The sequence below is a fragment of the Odontesthes bonariensis genome, chromosome 10, assembly GCF_027942865.1.
Source record: "Odontesthes bonariensis isolate fOdoBon6 chromosome 10, fOdoBon6.hap1, whole genome shotgun sequence".
Classification (NCBI taxonomy): Eukaryota; Metazoa; Chordata; class Actinopteri; order Atheriniformes; family Atherinopsidae; genus Odontesthes; species Odontesthes bonariensis.
This window is the reverse complement of record NC_134515.1, coordinates 16,980,733-17,004,970: the sequence shown is the minus strand read 5'-3', so window position 1 is coordinate 17,004,970 and position 24,238 is coordinate 16,980,733. Positions and strand designations below refer to the sequence as shown.

At 39.0% G+C, this 24,238-nt stretch overlaps 1 protein-coding gene across 1 annotated transcript in view; it reads left to right on the top strand.

The window, feature by feature from the left end:
• The first annotated feature begins 1,097 nt into the window (after positions 1 to 1,097).
• casz1 (castor zinc finger 1) overlaps positions 1,098 to 24,238 on the top strand; it is a 166,671-nt gene continuing 143,530 nt past the window's right edge. The window contains exons 1-2 of the mRNA XM_075476512.1: positions 1,098 to 1,291; positions 2,800 to 2,856. The gene's annotated coding sequence lies outside the window, so the exon portion shown is untranslated. The remainder of the gene's footprint in view (positions 1,292 to 2,799; positions 2,857 to 24,238) is intronic.

Here is a 24,238-nt window from a genome sequence, read left to right as displayed (position 1 = left end):
TCCCATGCCCCATGTTTCTTACCCCACGTTACCTGACCTTCCTGCCTTGTTTCCATGTTCCGCGTTCCCTTCGTTAAGTTAAGTATTTATTCCATGTCATGCCTGTTTTTTAGAATCCGACTAAGCCGCGCTTTTGGTTTGTCACTTTGTTTTTTTTGGAAAATAAATCCAGTTTTCCTTTTAAGTCTGCATCCGTGTCCTCCCTCAACACCACCTTTCTGACACTCACTTTGTAACTCAAAAGTCCAATTTGTGACTTGAATTTAAACCTGTCAAAGAATTTCAGTTTTCTAACTAATTTATTGATAATCAAAGAGCAGGGAATATTTATTTGTTCCTTTTCATGACTCAACAAGTTTTTTTTTTTTTTTTTTTAATCTTTGTTTTTAATCTTTTTATTCGAAGACACCCTGGGTTGCCCTATATGGTCTTTGCCATATTGCATGTGCTAATATGGCAGCACTGGTGGGACAAACAAAACACTGGCTCGAGTCGTTTACATTTTTTGTTGACATCATAGTTCAGGGAAAAATAGAGAGTATCCCTTTGGTTGCAAAAAGCTGATGATGTCACTACATCCTGCAGAAATGGACCATAAAGAAATGACTATTCTTGCTATTAAATATCATTTTGCCCTCACATTTAATAGCCTAAACATGAAGTTGGAAGGGTGTCATTTTGCTTTTATAAACTGACATAGACGACAGTTAGTCAAAGCAAGATAAGTAGTCGGTTTTATGTCATGATACTTGATACAACAGGTTGTATGAAGGCCATCCAGTTTGTGCAATCATTGGCTGGTGGATACATATCTACAACTATCACAAACGCGAGTTTGTGATAGTTTTCATCAGAGTTTTAGTAAATTAATAATGTGTTCCAGGTGCATCAGTAAGCCACCTCAAGATAAAAAGTGATAACTAAAAACCCTGTTGTAAACTGTAACTTAAACTACACAAAAAAGTTTTTCAACTACACCATATCTAAAGAAAAAATGTCTTGATAATTCATAAGCTTTGATGGAGAACGGCATCATACTCCACTTCTGGTTTTCTAAGCAACACCTGCGATCTGAGAAATTCAATTAGGACTCCTCTTCCCACTTGGAGCCGGTCTCCAGGGCAGATCTTCCGGGCTACTCGCCCCGTAAGAAATTAGAAAATGCTACAATAAAACCTGAAAAACTGAAAAAAAAAAAGGTGGGAAGTTCAATAATGACAGCTTTCAACCCGTCTACAAACACACAGGTCCCTTCAGCTGGAAGTCAGCGAAAGACAGCGAACTACCACAGGTAAGAGTTTTCCCTTTTCCTCTCAACTACTGTACATGCTCATTTCATTTCCCAACGCACTACGCTGAAATGGACATCAAAGTCCTACTCCCTCCTGCAGGTAGAGCGACAAAGATGACTGTCAAGCAGTGTTTAAGCATTTATAAAATGTTACTGGAGGACAGAGAGTTGATGTGAGGACTTGTCGGTTGGCACGGTGTGACTGCCTGTCTCGGTACAGCGGCAGCGCCGACAGCAGCAGCAGGTCTGGAGCGACTTTTACAGTCTGAGCGAACCTTATGTGCCTTTAGAAATGCCGGCGACAGGACCCGTCTTTCAGTAAACTTTGGTAATACGCACGACGGTCAAAGACCGGAGGAAAATCAAAGCGCCTGCCACACTTTAAAGTGCAACAGAAAATGTTCAACTTTTTCTCTACAGTTCGTACTTTTTGCACACTCAGTGCGAGCTCAAATGCGTTCGCTGCCATCCTCGAAATGTGGACAATAAAAGACAAAGTGAAAGCGGAGCGTACATGTCGTGTTCATTATTTATGCAACTGCTTGGACCTGTAGTGCAGGTTGTTACTATGAGCTGATACTTCTCCAAATATACAACAAAAACGACACAAATGAGCGACCTTTTTGGTGCGACTTCTGGAGCCGAAAGCCTCAGTTTTAGTCAAGATAAACTTAGTGAAACTCCATTGACTGCCCCTAAACAGGTAGTAGTCTCCGTACAGTATCATTTACTGTAAATAGGGGAACTACTATAAATGCAGTCAATTCTCAAAGCATGAACTGCGGAAGTTCTGCTGTTGAAGATCTAACGAGTTTTAGAAATGTTCTATCTTTGTCTTGCATGTGTAATTTAGGGTGTTATCTGAAAGTAGCCAAAACTGAAATCAGCTGTTTGCATGCCTTGACTGAAATTTCTCTATTAATTATTAATAATCATCAGCACCCCCCCCCCCCCCCCACACCAAAAAAAAAAAAAGCGTTTTTGGGGAACTGTCCCTGCTCTGACTGCACATACATGCAGTAACTGTATCTCCTATGGTACATGCAATCCAGTTTCTGCCCCCTGTCAGCGTCTGTAAGGTTGTCTGACTTCCACCCTCTGTAGAACGAGCAATCTGTTAAAACACTGTATAAACTGTGCATGTTTGGTTAGTTGTGATCTCTACAAAACGCCACTATGATGTGAGATTTAATTTAACACGCTTTTGTAAAGGGTCAATGTTTGTTCTCTTGTGCATTTAGAAATGTCTGCTGTGTGCTCTCCAGTATGTTTGTTATTATTCTCAGGGATGAAGATGAGGACAGGAATAGATCACTGGCACTTTAAGCCCGGATTTCTCATATTCTCGCCGGATCTTTCTCCTTTGCTAATTATTGTGTTGTTTTCAGAGCAAATATGTCATATCCATGGCGACCAGGCAGGTTTATTGTCTCTCCTGTGCAATAGCTCACAAAAGTAATTAATTATCCTTTCCCCCCCCCCTCTCCCTCCTGTCTTTGGTTAAACAGATCATTCAAGGAAAGCTATCTTCTATATTAAAAATGCAACTGCTAGTACATCACAAGGTAAACACGAAAGTTTTCTCAGCTTTTCACTTTTGATGTCCCCTTTGTGTTTTGATTTGGTTTAGTCTTACAAATCAGTTGAATGTTTAATAATTCTATAATAATAAAAAAAAGACAATTATGCGCACAGTGTGTGAGTTTCAGCAATTTTTTCATGATATCCTCATGATGCAGCAGCTGTTCAGCCTAACTGTTGCAGATGTATTCATGCATGCAAAGCAAGCACACACTTGGCACTTACACTGGAAAGCTTAAAAACACATGTTTAGACATGAAATCAGCCTGCTTTTTGTGTGTTCTGAATAGCAACCATTAGCCAGTCTGAAGGTAAGTTTACTCTAGCGATGTCTTTTTATTTCACGAGGTCTTGAAAATAATAGCCAACAGCAGGTGACACTGCAGGGAACAACAGTTCGCCACAGTGCATTGCAGAGGTATTGCACATGCACTTTCTTACGGTGTACCCAAAGAGAGCTGTAAAGCGAAGGAGTTTCCAACTCTTCAGCACGTGTCTGCTGTCCAGAGGTCCATCTCTTGCTGGACACCAGCCAGGATTCACTGTCAGATTGGTGGTACAGGTTCTCATCTCTCTTCAGCATTGATGAGACACTGCAGTATCCATCTGTCAAACATACTGCCCCTCTTTCTCTACTTGTCTTTGGCTTGCTCTTATACCTTCTTTGTTTGTTTTTTTTTCCATTGTCACCAAAGGTAAAAAAAAAAGAAAGCTTGGTAAATTTCAACAGCTGAAAAAGCTGAAGTGCTCATTTTCAGTTTTCACTGTTGTGTCTGTTTGGTTTGTTTTTTCTGCATGTGCACCTTTGGGTGTTAGTTTCTGTTTCTTGAAATGTTGCCTTTAGTGCTTCGCCTCATGTTCACTAAACTGGGTAAGAATCACATTGGTTAATCAGTGTGCGATGACTCCTACATTCATATTGCTTACAGACCTATCAGTCAGTGAAATGCTTCATGTCTCATAAGTACCCATCTGCATCTGTCAAGGGGTGTGCAGAATTAAACCCATGCGTATTCCTCCTATGTTTGACCTTGGCTGTGGACCTCAGGTCTTTGATGTCAAATAAGCATCAGTAATCCCAAGCGGCATTTGACAGGCTTCAGGAGTCATGACTTTTGTTTCCCCGGCACATAAGCTTTATCAATTGCCCTCAGTGTAATGATTTTGTATACAAATTCACACTGCCGCAACCATAGTGTTTTCCTTGTAAAAATATACTGCTTTCAACATGTACGGTTATACCAGCACAAATAGCACACATGTTTTTTTAATCATCGTTATTGTTTTTATTTTAGTGCTGAGGAAATGTCCTTTTTGCATGCTTGATCAGCCAGTAGAGAAATCCAATATAATGGAGGTTCAAGGTGAATTGCATCTCGTACACCCCCCCCCCCTCTTCGACTGAAGGAATATTCCAAAGCAAAATAAACAAATCACACAGACAACAGTAATATAGGGTTGATTTTGAAGGCATGAAATAAGTATCGATTAAATCCTGCAGTTCATAGATGAAAATGGCCTTTTTAGTAATTTGTCCTGGGTCCTTTCAATATGATGGAGAAAGACACAGACAGAGGCATGGACTGGGGAGGAGAGAGGGACTGCAGCGAGGGTGGAGAGGAAGAGTAGAGAGAAGAAAAAGACAAGTGAACAGCAAGAAACAGAAAGAAGAGCTTTCATAGACTCGAGAAAGGGACAAGCTGCCTCTCTCCGACCTCATTATCATTCTTAATAAGTCTTAAGGAAAGAAGGAGCATTGAGTGTAAATGCATGGTAATCCTTACACTGGCCAAGGTTAGTAGGGACGTCAGCACACGCGCGCTGTTCCCAGCTGGCCACTTTGGGACAGGGAGCACAGTTAAGGATAGATGTTCAAGGAGAAAGTGAGGACGTTTAGACAGTGTGTAAAGGTTATAGGCCCTTTCCCCCAGCCTGTATCTCCTCAGTGCCCGCGCCACCTGGCATTTAATGAGTAAACAAATCTGCATCTGACTTAAAACTGCAGTATTTGGCCAAAAGACTGAGTGCATTCAGTAATAATTCAGTGGAAGAACGGCAAAGGTGAGAAGTGGAAACTGGTTTGATTAAAAATGTAAGTGGAGTAGCTTTTACTTCATCATTGGATTCAATTTTATATTTATACTCAGAGTAACCGTTGACTCCAGCGCACGCCTAACTCAGTGCTATTTGGGTGTGGTCCAGAAGCAAGCCTTAAGATGTATTGGATGAACTGGTGACCAATTAACTCATTTAACAAATTGCAAGTCACTTGTAGTGGTTGTTCAGCCATGTTGCTTTAATGGAAATCCAATGCAGTACTTATTTATGTACTGTACTAAATTGACAGTCCGGTCTTGTGTCCCAACATACATTATACAGTGTTAGTAATATTAAAGTATTTCCGCTCATTAATCAAATCAGATGGGAGAACGTCTGGCATATCAATCTTAGTTCTTAGCAAAACCACAGTAGTTAATGGAAAAATACTGCAGCGACAAAATCATCTGTTGTAGGCCCTGTTTTACAAAGTACACATTGCAACGCTGAACAAGAGTTCGATGAATAACATATCTGTATATCTCTGTTTTGAGAAACACTCCCTCTCTCGTGCTTCCTGAGTCAGATGAACGTGTGTAGCTGTCGGCACATACTTTGAGCAGGATATACTTCCTCAACAAACATAACTCCCCAGGAATATGCTTTTAGTAGTAGAATTATAAGAAGTATAAAAAAAAGTAAAAATAGTTATCCAAGCCGATTTGCACATAGGGGCGTATATTTTACAACCACAGTCCTTACATAGAGAAATGCAAGCATGATAATAGAGAAATGTGCTGTATCAGTTCTGCGCTGTAATTTGAATGTGTGTCCACTCAGCTTAGACGTTGTGTCCGCCACATTGGAGAATGAAGAGTCGTCTTCAGTGTTTGACCTCTACTAGTACTAGTAACTGATGACCACGCACATTAAGAATTGCGACGACTGCACAGACAGTGGACATCCTCATTAGACCGGCCTCTGGAAAAGTAACCTGAACTGCCAAATAGTTTGTTACATAAAACCATAAGGAGAGTTCTTTTTCTTTTCTTGTAAAATAAAACCCTGAGGAGGTGATCGGATGAATCGAACAGTCACCAACTAGCATGAGCTAATTTCAACCAATCAGATCAGACAAGGAACTGAAGTGGAGACAGTCAGTGAAGAGGAGCCCCCTGCGGCTGCCAATAAAGAATCTGAATTTGTCTAAACTTTTGTGTTTTAACCGCATTCAAGCTTTGGGCCTGGAAAAAGATTACACTTTTAAGAATATGGTACACAGTATATTGACTTAATGAATGAATAATCCATGTTTATAGTGTGCTTTTTGTACTTTTTTTGAAAGTGATGTCATTCTGTTATTCGTACATTGATTATGTTAATATTCATCATGGTTTCTTTGAAGTTAGGGTTGGGTGAAATGTTAAGATTCTCCAGCTGGTCACTTTCAATCAAACAGCCGGCAAATGCAGCTATATTCGTGGAGGTGTGTGTGCGTGTAGTGTGAAGGGGGTGGATGGGAAAGTCCTTGGAGAGTTCTTACTCCCCACAGCCTATTTTCAGCTAATGCTATCATGGAAAAGATACAAAATACATCTGTGTGATATTAGAAAAATACGACTTTCTTTCTTTGTGAGTTTTTTGGTGACATATTACATTTTAATGAGATTACTGAATGCACGTATGTCTGAATGATTAATAAACAATATTTTATTATAACTTAAATACCTTTCACTCAAAGTGTTTTTTTAATGTACCAAACAATGGAGAGGAGACCATTCTGTGCCTCTTACTGAGGGAATGTCACTTAGGAGGGAAACTTTTGACTCTTTCAGTGCAGTTCTTTTCAAGTTTGGTATTTAAGGATGTGCATTCTGCATTGTGACTATTGCACATGTATGCATCATAATAAAAAAAAAGAAAATAACGACACAAAAAATGGTATATTTTCAAGTATATTATAAAGTTTGCATGGACAAAAGCATGAATTATTTGTGAATCAACTAAGATAACAATTGCTATTGTTTTCGGCCTGTATTATACAGCAATAATCCCCACAGTTTTTTAAAAGTAAATACAGTGTAGGCTTTTATTAGACGATCAAAAATATTATGTTAAAATCTGGGGAGAGCTTGTACCTGTGTCATTGTTGAAATAGAGATGGTGACTATTAACGATCATTTTTCCCACAGAAGTGAAAGACATATCACTGAAATATGTCCTCTCTCTTAAATTTCTCATACTGCCAGTAAATATGGATCTTAATATTGACTCTGTGGAGCTGTTTTGGAGTGTGTTGGCTTATTTCTCCAAGAAGGGGACAACAGTAAAATGAGCAAATGAAACTGGAGCTGATGGTGTAGAATGGGTGTGCCCTTTTGTCTTCTTGCTCAGTGCAATGCCATGTCTGTGCCTTTCTGTCATGTAAAGATGATTTACCCAGAGACAGATGTTCTCAGACCTTTGCTCATGAGCCTACACCATTTTGTTCTATTTTTTGCTCTTTTAAAGGTTAGGTGTGGAACGCTTTCCCTGAAGCATGTCAGGATCTTTTGATTGCTTTGGTGTCAGTTTCTCTGCTCAGCTGTAAGTTGAGTTTAGATGCTTCTCTCATAGTGGACTTAAGTCTCCCCAGGCTGTCATGTTACACTTAGAAAAAGCTTGTAGAAACAAGGCTTCTTCACCCACTCGACTACATTTTGGTTGAGGCACGGTTGGCAGCCTGCTCCCTTACTGCCCCCTCCTCCCCATCGTCAACCATCCAACCACCTCCAGGGAGCCTTGGAAGACAGAGAGCCATCACCATGGTGATGTGAACACAGATCCCACACACACCAGTCCATTGTGACTGGCGTGCGTTGAGGTGAGAGGGAACAAAATGTCACAGCAACAGGTTTTTTTGTGTTTTTGTTTTTGCCTCAATCCCCAGAGGAACTGTGCTCAGATCCATGTACTCAGTCACAGTGGAGAGATTGCCAGGGAGACTGGGAGTTTAGGAAGCAAGTTGATTGGGGAAACAAATGACATGGAAGGAAACTGTAAATACTAATAAGTCTGTGTTTTTGTTTTGCTTCTTTTTTTTTTATCTGCCGTGATATAAGATCATAATGAGCAATGTCTTGGAATGTGACACCCCTACCCCTCAAAATGTTATGGAAGTGGAAACTGGACGGCCCTTTTAATCCCACTGTCCACTTCTCCCATGGTGTCCCGTGATTAGCTTATGATGCTGAATGCCCTTCAAGCATTCAGTTTATGCTGACCTTTGACCTGCCTTGATCCAGACAGCACGCTATTGGCTCCCAGAGAAGGGTTTTATAGAAAATATGGCATTGAAAAAGTGGAGCAGCTTTTGCCCTCAACCCTGAGGAAGATATGGTCTGTGTCCTGTGACAGATCCAGGGTTGCCCTCAGTCTCAGAGGTTGTGAGGAGGGATCAAACATGTGCTCGAGGGCCTAAAGGTGACTTCAAACTCCCAACCCTAACGTCTGGTGTAAGGTCCGGGCCTCCTGCCCTCTGCTCTGAGTAAGAAACATACGTGTCGCTCCTGTGATATTAAGTTTCAAAGAATTATCTCTGGATTTACAAACATACATTATACACCTCAATTTTATTTTGCTTTTAGGGTCATTGGCATGTGCAGAATACTGTTTTATTATGCAAGTGCCAGAAGTCTCATTAATATTTGTTGATATGTAGCCGTAGCAGTCAGGTCTTTTCATGCCAAGTCTGTAAGAGTCTGCCATCTCCATTCCCTGAGCAGATGCAAAGGTGCAGGTCCTGAGAGATCCTTTTATGTTTGGAGACCTCTCCTTGCTCCTTTGACTTCGACCTCAACCACAGCACTGCTCTGTTTCAATCAGCTCTCTGCTGTAATCCCACTTCAGAATTCCTCTTGGCTGTGCGAGTAAATAAATTTTTCAGCATTTATTAGAATACAGCTTGCCAGAAGGGACTCCTCTCTCCTTTCCTATTGCTGCTCCAGTAATTAGTAAATTGATTAGGAGAACTTCTACACACCTCCTTGGCTCTTATCTCCCCATTCTAAGACAATATTGCTGTGCCATGGGACAGCGTAAATATTTTAAAGGAAACCCTCAGTGAATCTCATTAAATGGCTCTGGGGCAGAGCAGATGTCTCCTGCTGAAGGTCCCTGCCAATTTTCTAAACTATGATGAAAGTAAAGTTTTGGATTATTTAAGCATGCCATGTCCTGTGGGGTTTTTTCTTGCCACTGAAGACCTCTGTGATTCCTCCACAAGTCCGTGCCAGGACTGCTCCTCTCCCTTTGGATCTATTAGTTTGAAATCGTTTGGGTGATGACTCTTTGAAAATGGTGGTCATTCTGGGAAGCTTTGTTCAAATGCAATGCAACAAAGACCTCTCTTTTATGCATAAATGCTAATTAAAAATTTTACCCCCCATCCCCAAGCTGCAGAGGGAAAGACTTGGTTGCAATTTGGCAGATAATCAAATTGCATTTTAAATAGAGCTGTTTAAAGATGACTCTGGTCTGCTCACAGGAAGACACCGTGACACGAATTAAGCTCAGATACGCTGCTATGGAACAACTAAAACACAAACTGAATTCACAGAACATTTTGATTAGGTAAAAGAAACTCAAGTACACACAATTGTCTTCACCAAATGCATGCATGCAGGAATTCTGTGTTTCTTTTAATTATTATCTTCTTTTTAGCAAGTAGCATAATTTCATAATATGTCCTTACAATCTGAACAATTGCAGCAAAGCGCTAATAGGACATGACTTGCTAACGGATGTGTTACCTAGGAAAAATTTTGCCCTTAATTTTATATTTTCAGCCTGACAGAAATGGCAAACTGGGTGGAAAATCTTGTCAACAGCTATGTTTGTCCACAAAAATATGCGCTTAGAAGCTGTCCCCCCGGATTTGGTATACATCATTAAGTTCTTCATGGCCAATCAAATTGTCTGTTCACACAGCATTCCAGTACATATTAGTGACATCTCATTAGCAGAAAACAGAAAAGTGCCACAAAAAATTTGGGAAACAGGCCTGAATTGTTTATCTCTCAGAATAAGTTAAAAGTGTGATTCTCATGAAATGATGGAATTGGATCAAACATGCAGCTCCTCAAACCTCTCTTATCCTCGCTTTTTGTGTCCCAGAATCACTGACAACGGCACGTTTTTCCTCTCAGGCCACATTTCCTGTAAAGTTAACCATTCATCACGAGACCAACACTGCCATTTGCAACTGTTCATATCCATAAAACCTCATTATGGACAGCACAACAAGTGATGCTTGACTTGTAAGTTTAAAGGGGTCTTAATTGGCTGTGATTTGCTGGCTGTTCAGCCTTGATTGTGCAAGTGGTGCAGTGATCCCCTGCGGATGATACATGACTTTTCTGTCAAAGTAATGCACCTTAACACTGCATGTATCTATAGACTTCTGCCAAAGTGTTGCTGTCATGTCAGCGTCATAACACACTGCAGGTTGAACTTACAGTAAGTAGATGTAATGTGAACCTTTTCCAGAAGCTCACAACCACAGAAAGCCCCTGGAGATCTCTTAAAGTGACTCAATGCTTTCATTTTAGATTTGTTGTTAAAAGAATCTAAATACATTTAGGGAACTATGAAAAACCAGCGCAGCATGACTTTAGAGCAAATACCAAATATCTTTGGCACTTAAAAACCGGAGATGAGATACTTAATTGAAGGACACATGGAGCAGTATATCCATATAGAATTGTTGATGACAAAATTAAAGTAGTGTGGTTCAGCTGTTTGAGTCCTGCAGATTTCGAACACCAATTTCTAATTTTCTTGCTCTACACTTTGTGTCTGTCAAAATCTGTCACCTTTTTGTACATTGCCAAAAATCTTTTTTTTTGGTCAAATTTGTAAGTGTAGCAAAATTTTTCCCCGGAGCTGCGCTCTCTTATGATGCTGATTGACAAATATTGTTGCAAAGTTAATGACACAAGAGGGATTTGATTGATCATGTGGATGACTGATCATAAAACTCCAGTCAATATTTGGCTGCAGCTTTATTTCCTCTGAACAACAGTGTATCAGGACAACTGACATATATTGCTAGACAGACGGCGATGGCAAAACACATATTTACACTTCGTCTCTCCTTGAGTGTGATGATGCTCCCTCTGTTTGCCATACAGTAAATAATATCCCAAGATGCTAAAATAAGCAGTCTTAGGGTATTTATTCATTTGGAGCAAAAGGTATTGGTTAAAGCTGACCAATTTTTGAGTAGTTGGGATGAAAATCTCCCTTTAATTACTGTACTCTGTAGATCCTTTGGTCCCATTTCCTCTGACGGTATTAAAAAAAAAAAAGTCTCTTTTATTTATAGAAATAAAATTTTAGCTTCAGGGACAATAGGCTAGTTCTGTTTTACGGAACAGCAGACTTTATCTTTTTAATAAAATTTCCTGACTTGGTGAAAGTTTAATTAATAAGGGACTTAAAGCTAAGAGAATGAGCATGGGAGTTAGGTCTTTAAGGGGGTACTTATTTTTCCATCTGGGCTATCCTCCAAAAAAAGTGTCAATTAGTGCGTTAAGCTGAAGAGACAAAAACGTCATTAGTTCCTGTGAAAAGAATAATGAGTTTTGAATGTTTTGCTTCAGAGGAAAGGCCAAAAGCACAGTGAGACTTATGTATTTTCATTTATTTCCTGTAATTATCAGAGTTTGAGGAGGGATTTATTGTTCTAAGGTGAAGTATTGGGAACATAGACACAGTGGGTTACCTTTTCTAGTAATTATCTACCCCAGTTGTCTGAAATAAGTATATTTACTCTGATTTGTCTCTACTAAATAGTTGCACTGAACAGCTAGTTTTGTGGAAAGTATCAGCAGAGGGAATACTGCTCTTTACTGGGTGTCACCACTGATATCTGCTGAATAGTTAATAGCTGAAAACAAAGTTGAGTTTAATATCACAAGGCTTGTTTGTTGTCCTCTTGCCTTCTTTAAGCTTTTGGGCATTTACATTTTTTTTCACACGTCTTTTTCACTTGTGGTTAGGTAATCTGTGATTGAGCAAGACCAATTTGTAATGAACTTTCTACCTTTCACATGGCCATTTGTAGGGTTTTTATGTAGGCACAAAGTGTGACATTGGTGCTTCAATGAGGCTCACATTTCTGGTCATAGTTCAAGAGGTTTGAGGCACTGAGCCCAAAATATGTCAGTGACTTGTGCCACACACAACAGGAGATGGCTTTTGCATCACAGTGTGAGTGCTAGTAAATGATTGGTTACAGGAGATCCTCCAATAAATTAATTGTTTCCACTTCATGGTTAAGTATGTGCTACTCTTCCAAATCGAGTGCTGGTACTTGGTTATTACACTTTAATAGCTCGCTTGCCAAACTAACGATATATTACTCCATGTGCTGGCTCAGATCAGAGAAGATGAATTGGCTATTAATTAGAGTTGCACTGAGAGGGCACAGGGGAGAGACTACTCATAGCCTTGCAATCAGTGTCAACGGGGGCCCTTTTCTGACTGGGACAGCCAGGGCAGGTCCAGGTCACTGCGTCTTAACATGGAAACCAATGAATCTGTTTAAAATAGCAGCCTCAAACATGGCCATCATCTTGCCCAAGTCCAACAAGGGACGAGAGAGTTTTAACATGAAGCAGCTGCAAGTTCTTATGATGATTTCATTCAGGAGCACGGACAGAATGGCAGAGTTGGGTGGGAGGTTGTTTGGCTCCACGAGATTCTTTAACAAAAGCCTCACGTCCGAATGACTTTGAAATAGAAAGTTATGGAGGAAGTATGTGACAGGCAGAGATGATTTGTGGGGAATATTATTGTTTGGCTCACTTTTCTTGTGCAGACTCTGAATTAGCCCTTTTATCACAATTAATTAAGCTTGCCTATAGGAGATGTTCCATCTTGAGCTCATCTACACAGGATAAATAAGTCAAAGCAGCAGGATATATGTCCTTTTATTGGCTGACATGATCTCAGAGGCATCTGTAGTGTTTGGGTGGGAGGGTGGGGGACTGTCTCTATGGTACGACTTTGTGGAAGAATCTTTGCCATCACTCACTTTGAATGCTTATTTTATGACTCGTTTTGTTAAAAACCTCTTTTTTTAATGCAAGGTATCAGGAGTTATGGCCTGTCCATGCAAATTAGGAAATTCTGACACTTTGTTATTCATGTCATCGTCTTTTTAAACACTTAAAGGCAGTAAATTTCACTGTGACAGGCTGCTCCAAAATTGCCACTAAATATTATTAAATATTTTAACAAGTTCCTTGTAAATATGCCTTAAATGTTTGAACGATGGGCAGGAAGAAAAATGGCTTTGCATCAACTTATTAGAGGCTATAAAAGTGGCAGTGATTTATCATGGATGTGGAGCAACTCAGGCCATCCTTTTTTTTTTTTTTTTTTTTTTTTTTTTTTTTTTTGCTTGTTTGGTTGGCTTGCTTTGTTTCGATGTGCACATTAAAGAGAGAAACATTACCTTAAAAGCCTGCAGTTTCACAAGTCATGAAAATGATAGCAGCAGATACTCTTGCACCTGTAGTCCTTGAAAGACAGAGTGATGTATGGCAATAGCATTTTAAAGTTTTAAAGCTTCTCATACCCATTTATAGTTTTACAATTTGTGATATCACTGGCTGTAACACAATGCATTTATCAAGAAATCTATGATGATTTATTGTTGCACAGGTCTTGCTAACACAGAGTTTCTGATTTTTAACTGCGATCATTTTCTCCTCTTCTTGTGACAATTAGGATGGAACAAATTTTACGCAAAAGAAATGTTATCTCACTGTTATGCCACTGCCCATCACAATATCAGTGGCACTGTGATCAACCCATCACTGTTCAGAAAAAATACTTGTGAAGTGTGAATCAGAGCAAAATTCTGTCTCATGTGCTTCCCGGAGATGTACAGTGATCATTTTCTCTGGTAATTCTAGAAAATGATTCTGATGCTTTAAATCCTTCTGATTCACAAAGTCAGTTTCTAAAGAGAAATGAGATGTGACGCAGACTTGGGCTGCATCTTTCCTGTTGTGGCGTTGGGAATTTAGGATTAAATTTAGAGTTACATGCCTAAATTCCTGAAGATTCATGTTTAAGCACTGACAATCTGTAGATTCCTTCATCAGCAACGCAATCCAGATTTAGTGACGTAAGGTGTCTTTTTATTTAAATTCTTAGAAACTAAAACTTAATGAAAGCACTGTCTCTTTCATGGTTCCAATTTATTCCAATAGTTCCCGTTCAATGCTGTGTAGTTGTTGTTACTACGTAATATTATTGTGTGTAAAAACTATTCAAATGGCCTGTTGCTCATTTTTTGAACAAGCGTGTGCTTCATTTGGGCTTTCAGAGTGAGACTGTTTGTGCTATTTGCTGTATTTTGTCAAGCAAAAAGGCAACAATCAGCACAGTCTAAAAATAAAATGTGTCAAATGTATTCAAGATTCTGTAAGAATGTATATAAAAAAGCTTAATTTAAGCTGCAGAAATTCAAATCTGATCACCAGGAATATTAAACTTGAGATTTTACTGGTTTTGTTAGTTGGAGTTCATGATCATCTTTATGCTCCTTTTAGATGTTTGGATGTGAAGGAGGGAGTCAAGTGCTGAATAACCCACTCACAGTTTCGGCATGCAGCCACTACAGTATTCCACAAATCTCAGCGCTGTCTTTGCACATCACTCTTACCAGTTAGTATGACGTGACGGCTGCCATGTCAGCAACATGGCACATCTCTATTCTCCCTCTCTTGAGCTCTCTGCGAGTTTTCCCCGGGGTTGGCAGAAAATGAGTGCCCCCGTGTCTGAGTGGCTATAACCTTGCCATCAGCTTGTGTTTTGTTTTTTTTTTGTTTTTTTTTCAAACTCTAAAGACTTGAACACTGATGAGTCAAGCCACACAGAGCACACCTCAGGGAAAATTCAGTGTGAATAAAAATAACAAGTGGATTTTTGACTGCAGTAAAGATGTGAGCATCCTGGCACTGGGCTAAAAGCCTGAGCAGATTTGTGCCCCCCCCTCCCCAGTTCATTTGATTAGACTGTCTCGTGTTCAGGAAGTGCTGAAAGGCACTGCAGATTGTATCTGCACAAAATGCCGTCCTTACGTCCAGAGACAGTTGCCAGTCCTGGTCTTTGAAATTCCAAAGTAGTTTTCAATCCAGTTAAGGCTCCGTATTGTGGTTGTCTCTTTGTGGCCCCCATGCTGAGGCTCTTATTAGAAGGGTTAAGTATGAGAAAGCCTGTGCTGGTATTTCTGCGGTTGCTCATCTGCGCACCGCACATGAATTTTTCTAAATTATTTATTTTCCTGACATCACCATATGGTGCTGTAACGTGTTTGTCTTGGAGCATACTGGAGCAGTGCAAGACTGAGTAGGAATTACTTGTGTATACATATGAGACCCTCTTCAAACAATGCCTGTTTTTTTGTTATTTCTTTCGCTGGGTGGGCTCCGTTGATGCAATCCCATGCAACATGCTACAAAAGTTCTCTTCTCTCATCTACTTGAGAGCAAAGAGATAATAAACATAATTGGGCCAAAATGCAGAGATGTTTCAAAAAGTCATTGGTCTTCAATGAATGGGGCAACTGAGCAAGAAGCTTTCAAGGCCCTAGAAAAATCCTGATCTTCTTTGAAATGCCACAATTAATTGCTATGCGTTGTCCCCAATGCATGGATGATTAAATGTGCTCCTAAACTGCCCTGATTTGTGGGGGCACCTTGCCGATTTTATTTGCCACTGTTAACATTTTCATTCGTGCATTATGCATGGTGCTGTGGGGCAAGGAAGTGCTGCAAACAAATGGCCTGAGGGATCAGTGTAAACACAGCCTGCCATAAGGGGGAGAAGACGAACAGTTCAGCACAGGCTCTCTCAGCAAGTCTTCACTGACAAACTAGACACTAACTAGACAGCTTGGCTGTGTCTTAACAGATCACGAGCGTGGCTGTGGATGTCATTTACCTCAGATCCTCGAACATATCGACTAAAAATGACCAGATTTATTCAAAGAAGGTAGGGACAGGTTTGGGTTTTGAAACAATGGAACACACTCTTCTGTATCTTTATTAATCAACAATGAATGCATGTCTGATACAATATTTCTATCTTACTAATTTAATGTGATTCCTCCTCCTTCAGCATGTATAGGCTGAGGTCACTTACACTAGTTAATTCTGACAGCCAATGCAATGTGGTGCTAGCTGCTTTGTGTTCAGGGATTTTTATTCCTCATTGCAATAATCAGTGACTGATGGAAGCCTTAGTGTTATATGAAGGCATGCCAAATGACATGTGCTCCCTTTTGAACATGAAACATTACAGAGTAGAAATATGAATTTTCACATTAGAGGCATATTAACTCTGTGATTAGGATTTACTTGATCTGGGATCTTGGCTGTTAGAAGTGCAACGCTGCACACAGGGCCTGCCTGAGTTGTCAGCTGTCATGGCACTGGCCCAGAGCCCTACACTTGGCAGGTCTCCACCCTCTCACCTCCGGCTGACAATGCAAATACAGGCAAAATATGTGTAGCTGCTGGACAGCTCTGCATGCGCTCGTGTAATTCCATATGAAAAAGAACTTCAGTCTGGTGTAAGCTGATCATTATAGTTATGATCTTTTTCACAATGTTTGTCTGCTGTTTTGACACTGGAATCAGTTTTTCATAAAGCAGCGTTTCAAGTTCTTTCCAGTGTAGTACTATTTGTGTGTGTGTGTGTTTTTTTTTACTCCATCTCTTGCCATCAAATTGCTACTAATGCACTTGACAAAGGAAAGAGGGCAGATATTATTTTTTATGGCCTGACCTTTGAAACATTATTATTTTTTTGATGAATAACTGTTTACTCTCAAAGCTGTTATTAAACAAGTTTCCTTAAGTTTTGCAGTCATATCTCCTGTGGAGCGAAGCCTGATGTTAGCTGAAATAGAACGTCTGTTTTAGTGGACTGGAGGCTAGTGTTAAATAGATGGCAACCAGTTCGTTAGGATGTCTTTCAGAGCATGAAAAATGACCTTTTCCCTTGTAATTGTAGTTTGAGCTCTGAGATAGTTGACTGGAACCAGAGCATACTGTATGTTGACAAGGATCACTGAAAACAATTAGCATTGCATATCACTAGTCAGTCTGCAGGCAGCTCTGTTTTCCCATTATTTACACCTTTGTGCATAAATGCCTGTCTTGATTTGATTTTCTGTGACAGAAGTAAAGCAAATACAAATATTTTTCTATTTAAAGATTCAAATGCACTGAACAAACCTTACAATCGTAAAGATTATAAAATCATACCTAAATAAACACACATTTACAAGCATATGTTTTCTATTTTTGTTTACAGCCAGCTTAAGGGGAGACAGATTGTGGATTTACTTAAAATTAATTCTCGTTTTATGAGCTAATATGCCTGTAATTTTTGCAGCCAAATTTCAAATTGGGTCTGTCTTGGGTTTAGTACCATAAATTACTGACACTTTTGGCTATTCAGTACACGTATCAATATTTATAGCAGTTACGTGCGGCTTTCTACAGGTAAATTGTGATTCTCTGGGCTTGTCAACCTAAGATTTTACCTCTTTTTGGGTTAATTCAATTCATCATATATTCGCAATGTAACTGATGAGGCCTCTCATTAACCTGGTTAAGGTAATCTCTGCAAAGCAGATAGATATGATAAAGAGATATGCCCAGACTTAGTTTTTCCTCTTCTCAACATCATTGTGAATTTAGATTCTTAGGGAAATGTCACATGGCAAATTGAAGTGTGTCAATATTTCTATCTATAATATCAAATGTTGGTGGAATATATGCTGCCATATTGAACTAAGGATATAGATAGGATAAGACTTTACATTTAACAGTTTTGGATTACTTTTCATCTTTTAAACTATTGCTGCCATCATCAGAAATCCCCCTCTTACCCTCTGATGTTTTGATAAAGCAAATGTGCTTGAAGAGAGCAAATATTTAAGGTATCTGCAAATGTGATGCACATCTGTCAAACAGCCCAAGGGTGAAAACCAGCGCATAACAAGGCAACAAATGCTGATCCGGGACTTCTCTGCGGCAAAATAAAATATGGCTCAAGTTTTCATTAAGGTGCTATTGATTAGCTTTTCCTGGCAATGAATTATAGACGACATTAAATAAAAGGGAAAATATTTTTATGACTTTGCTTAGGCCATGCCAGATTCCCCCTTTGCCTTTCGTATGCTCGCCCTGACAGGCATTTTGTTTTCTCTCAAATTCTTGTGGCTTCTGCAAGACCAAGATCAAGTTGAAAAAAAAAAAAAAGTTGTATCTCTTTAATTCTCTCATGAATTCTGTATGTTTGTAAAATGATTTGGAATGGAGGTATGAGAGGATTCAATATACATTTTTTTAATGAATAGAATTTTACATATCAACTGGTCAAAAATGCTCATAGTAACTCGTCAAATCAGGCCACTGTTTCTTTTTGTTGGCTCAGTATAGGATTTATCTTTTCATACATGCTTTCTGACCATTGCTTATTCTCTGAATACCTAAGGTTTCCACCAGGGCCGGACAATTCCTCAAGAAACTAAAGTACTCAATTCACACTTTTTTTTATGCCTCCATTGTAGGTAGCAACAGCTGTGAGTCGCTTGCACATGCATAATGTATTCCTCATAGAGCGCTAGGGTTTGGACTGTGGGAGAAAATGCTGAGGTATTCTGTCACATCTTTCTCTTTGAGTGATCATTGTACATGTAATTATAGCTGAACTCAATGCACAGATGTTGTCTTTGGATTAGGATTTTGTCAGATGAAACTGAGATTATACATACAATCATAATTTTATGAGAGCAGAGTCGCAAGAGTCTCGAAATGGTTTTTGTTGTGTGATGAAAGAAACGGAAAAACATGTGAATGAGAGCAACTTTATTTTTAATTAGACAGTACTAATAGTATATGTGAACACAGGAAGTAGGAGAAAAACAAAAATGGTGGCTTGCACAAAGCAGAATACAAAATGAACACACATCCCTTCTCCAAAACTCATGCAAGGTCACATCTTGAGAGCTGTGTATCACCTGTTAGAATCCCCAACGATTATATAGCTATAAGCAACAATACTAATACAAAGCAGACCTTGTCTGACACATGGAAAAAATAGTTTTCCTCAAACTTTATTCACTCTGTTCTGACACCATAAACTCACAATGTCATGTGTCCTAACATATTTTGGCTTGATTTGATTAACACAATAAACCTATTTTTAAGTTGCTGCAAATTCATTTTCTATTGATGGACTAGGAAATGATCAAATAATTTCATCTCTTTTTAATACACCCTAACATTGATATAGCTGTCTTTATGTAGTGTAATCAGGATTTTAATGGCTAAAAGTAAAACATATTCCATTGTGAACATTGAGGATTTAGTGCCTAGTGCCTCTATCTGCCTCTAAATGAAGATGTTCCAACACCTACTGGAATGACATAGCCCTCCAGTTGAAACGATGACCCATATTGGCATCCTATAAAGCACTGCACCCACAAGCAGCAGGGGGGCAATATAACTCATATTTTAAGAGGACACTCTGTAGGAGTGGATGTCGCTATAATGCCATCGCTTTTAATCGTGCACCTTCGTGTGATGTGCGATCGAGACTAACCTGTTACGACTGTTTTTTCACTTCTGAGTTATTTTTAGTCAATAACACAACAACATTTCCTGGTTGGGTTTACACAATTACGATACTTGGTTGGAATTAGAAAAAGATCATGGTTCGAGCTAAAATACAATCTTTTTACAATGCAACTCTCACCTTCATGGACACTCTTTTGCTGGTTGCCTTGTTTACATGCAAACACAACATGTTATAATAAAAGTCCTGGCACTTCCTGGTTCCCTTTAGATTACTTCACATGGATAGGGTTAGAAAATGATCATGGTCAGGGCTAAAAGACTTTCTTATTACAAGGAGAACGTCACCTATATGGACGCCATTTTTACACTTTATCTGCATTTACTCTTATGACCACTAGAGGTCGCATATTCTTAGAATGTATTTATGAGGCGAATGCGAGAAATAGCTTTAGCCTTAAAGGTAGGGTAGGAGATCCTGGATTTTGAGTCCAGCGAAGCTGCATTTTGAAAATACACAGGTAAAAAGTCCCAACCCTTTTCTTCACTTTCCCCCCGAAGGCACGCCTCTAGAGTACATGAACGCGCACGAGCACGAAGGTGCACGAGCGCTGTTCTGACAGCAAGCATCGATCGTTGCCGTATTTAGTATTTAGTATTTAGTTTATGCTAACTATACGTTTAATAATGCTAGGTGCTAGCCAAGCTGGCTCTAGTTTAGCTTGCTGCCAAGCTTCTGGACGCGTAATTCGTTCACGGAGCAGGGTACACGCACAGGGGGAAGGAGGGGGAGGGAGGAGCAGATTGCAGTTTGAAAGACGGCATCAGAATCCAATCATTGTTAACGGTCCGTTCAGTATGATTGGATAGTGTTTTTCCTAGATTGTACGTTCTAGAGGCCACTAAAACTTTTCATATTTGTGTCAAAACTTTTAATTAATTGGTTGCAATGGGGGTGTGAAGAATATTTCAAGCAAATTTTTTAAAAAAATGTTCCAGAAAAAGATCCCGTACCCCACCTTTAACAGATAATAATTTCATAAATCATTTAAGCTATAAATAGCTTTTTCTGAAAAATAAATCAGTTAAGGTAATGAGACCTTTTCACTTTTGGGTCTATATCATTACTCTTTGGTAAAGTATCTTATCGAGTCAATTAATGTTACAATCATTAGAATATGGCATTAATAAAGTAAACAACAGATGAAGGCCTCGTTTCCCCTTACATCTGGAGATGGCAAAATGACGAGTTTTTATATGTGGATTAATTAAGAAAAAAAGTTATCTTTGTTATCAAAGCATGAAATATTAAATCAGAGGTCATTGAATCATTTTAATCATCGATTTAATTTAGTCACTTGGATGAGTGAATTGCTCCTCAAAGCATGGTTAAACTTCTCTTACATTTCTGAGTCTTCATCTTCCTTTTACATCCTCTTAAATGCACCACATGCTGAGGCATAAACAACCTCAGAAACAATATCACAGTTTTACAAATGCACAATACCTCTGCAGGACCTCGTTTAGTTTTAAAGAACTGACTTTGATGGCATGAAAAAACACATCCACATCCCCTTTTCTGTCTAAACGTCTTCTTCCAGCCATATGTGTTGCATGTGGGTAGAGAGGCTGTTTGTTGCAATAGCTGTCACCAGATGCTATCACTGGGGGAATCGAGGGGTCACCAGAGTCATTAAATTAGAAACTGTGACACTCTGGGTCAAATACAGTGAAAACGAAACACACGTGCTATCGTCTAGATCTGTGCTGCATTTCTGACATAAAAGGCAAGGACAACTGCTCTGTTACAGGAACAGCAGCATTTTCAGTCCTTCCTTAAGTTTCGGTGCACCAGTGGAATGTACTGACTGTTGTTGGGGTTAAACACTTATTAGAATAATAACATCTCTGTACAGTAAACTACAGTTCAACCTGTCTGCCTGGTTTTGTGTTCTTAAACATGTTTTATCTTTCTGCATATAAAATGTCTGTTTTATAAACTAGGAGTCAAGTTGCAGGGCCAGTTTTCTCAACTGAAACATATTTCTCTTCTTCTCTTATGCTCTTTGTTGTGATTCAACAAGGAAAAATATCGGATGCTAATATACTGATTTGCAAATTCAATGTAGTATGTCTTAAATGTAAAATGTGTCCAGTTATGTATTAGTTCCATGACAGTGAAAATTGAAGTCCCCCAAAAAGTTGAGAAGTGCACTTAGTGGAATGAAAATCTGATGTTATTTCATAAGCAAAAGCGCTACTCAGATATTTAGTGTGTACTTTGCTCACAGTATGAACTTTATGACTACTGTAGATGTGAAGCAAAACACTGTGTTTTCGGTGGCATCTCAGCATTCCATTCATGCCGTTTGTTTGGTTTCAGAAGGCACAGAAGACGTACAAAAATATGTCCTTGGCCTTTTCCGTCATTGAAAAAAATAATCTTGTCTTGTTTTCAGAGAAATGCAACCACGCCTAAAAATTCTTACCATACAGGCGGTTTGAGCTCTTGTGAAATTATTTTTTCTTTACTGTGATATTTGTTTTGCGTACATGGGAAGATAAGTGAAAAAAGTGGCCTGAGTGTATTTCTTTCATTGCATTCAAGTGAAAAGTACTTTAGACATAAACATATAATGTGCCTTTTTACACATTACAGGAAAGGATTTTTTTTAGATTAATTTCCTTTCTGATGGATAGTGAAGTAATTCCCGTAAGGTCTTACAGTTTATTACTTAAACTTCTTTTAAAGCGGTTACTTGCTCTAAAACCTGCCTGATGGTTCCCATCAACTGTACAAGGTCTCATGTAATAGAAATAAACTGGATTTTAAAAGGCTAATTTAAGTGTACTATGGCTATTGGCACAAATGATCTCAATTTATGTACTTGTTTTTTGTGATGAATCTTAAACCTTAAGTCACAAAATACATTTTCATCCATTTAGTATTCCTACATGAAGGAGCAGTAGAGTAAGAGTTCAGTAAGAGTTGACTTATTTAATTTGTGTTTTGTTTTTAAACTGATGGCTATTTGATTCTTTTGAGTAATTCAAAAGGTAAAATTTATTGAAATGTGTTCATTAACTTGCCACATTATGGAAATCAAGAAATGACTAGACTGTTACAAAGCTGCAGTGCAAAGTTAATAGAAAATCTTTTCGAAGCGACAGTGCTTTATAGAAGAGTGCCATGACTGCTTGCTGCTCTTCAGTGTTCAGACTGCAGGCAGTTAGTGAGCCAGGTGTTTTGCCCAAGATTTTTCCACAAGACAAATGGAAAACTGCCATATCCTCTAAACAATCCATTTATAAGTCTTATACGACTCACCACGACTGAGCACCAAAAGCTCAATTTTATTAGTTTCTTGTCTTTGTCAGGCATAGCTTCCAGTTTACGTTTTGCAGGTAATTATAGCGTTGTGCACCCTAGAGTGGCACAAATTAGCACTTTGGAGGAAGAATCAGTTGGCTTGATGCCCATCATTGCCTGCATCGCCTGGACATGATAAACGCACAAGCAAAAATGCCTGTAAAAGGCCTCCAAACTGGGTATCAAGACTTAAATGCAGCTTCACATAAAAACAAAGATAGTTTTGGAGCATTCTGTCTTCGTTATTGTGTTTTAATGATGAGCAAACATGATATGTAAAAGCAGGCCATGATGAAGGTAAATGGGGAAGTCCTTGCAATAGCAACAAATTCAGATAGTACTGATAGATAATATCAAATATCAAAGGATGCTCCGACCTAAAGTCTTTGGGTCAGCTATCTTTTCAAGGAAAGCAACAGCTTCACAAATACACTGACATTCTAACAGTAACTGGTGAAATGAGAGGACACCTTATGAAAACGCATTGTCAGGGCTGAGTCTTTAGACGTTGCCTGTGCATGTGCTTAACGTTTGAGGAATAATGTGCAAGGTTTGATGTGGTCTGAGGAGTTTTTCTATTGCACATGCCTTGAAAGACAGCCCATTGCTGTACTGTATACTGTATGCAATTCCTCCTCATTACATGTGGAATTTCCTCCCAGATGATTGAAGTATCAGCATATTGCTGCCATATTCCCTCCCACAAGAGGCTTGAGTTTTAATAATTTGCAGAATGAAGGGGGCAGATGAGAGGCTATCAAAGTCACTTGGTTTAATCTCTGAAGCACTGCCATTCAAAAAGTTTTCTTGAACAAGGAAGAACAGTTTATGTTCTCACTAAAAAGCAGTCTTGAAAGACAGCTAACCTTGTATCAGTGTACATTGTTCATCCAGTGTGTATTTGTACACTGTGTATACTGTAATCAATATGTGCCAAGAAATACTATATGTACGATGTTTACAGTATGATCAGGTGGAAGAAAAATAACAATAAGTAATCTTATGTCATTTAACTGTTCTATGCAAAGTTAATGTAATCCTCTAATGTTTAGTATAACGCATCAATCATGCAAAAATCTATTGTTGCATTAGCCTTGAAAGAACAATAATAATAAAAATGCGGTAATGGTTTTAGCTTCCTTTCCATAAATCATACATGCAGGCAGGGGAGGGGGAATCTTAACTTGCCATTTCAGCTCATCTGAGGAGTTGAAGGGATGCAGAATACTGATAGGATATTGAACAATAAACAGAGGCGCATTTGGTCACTTTCAGCCTGAAGTGGTTTGAAATACTGCTTGACACAGTTAGTAG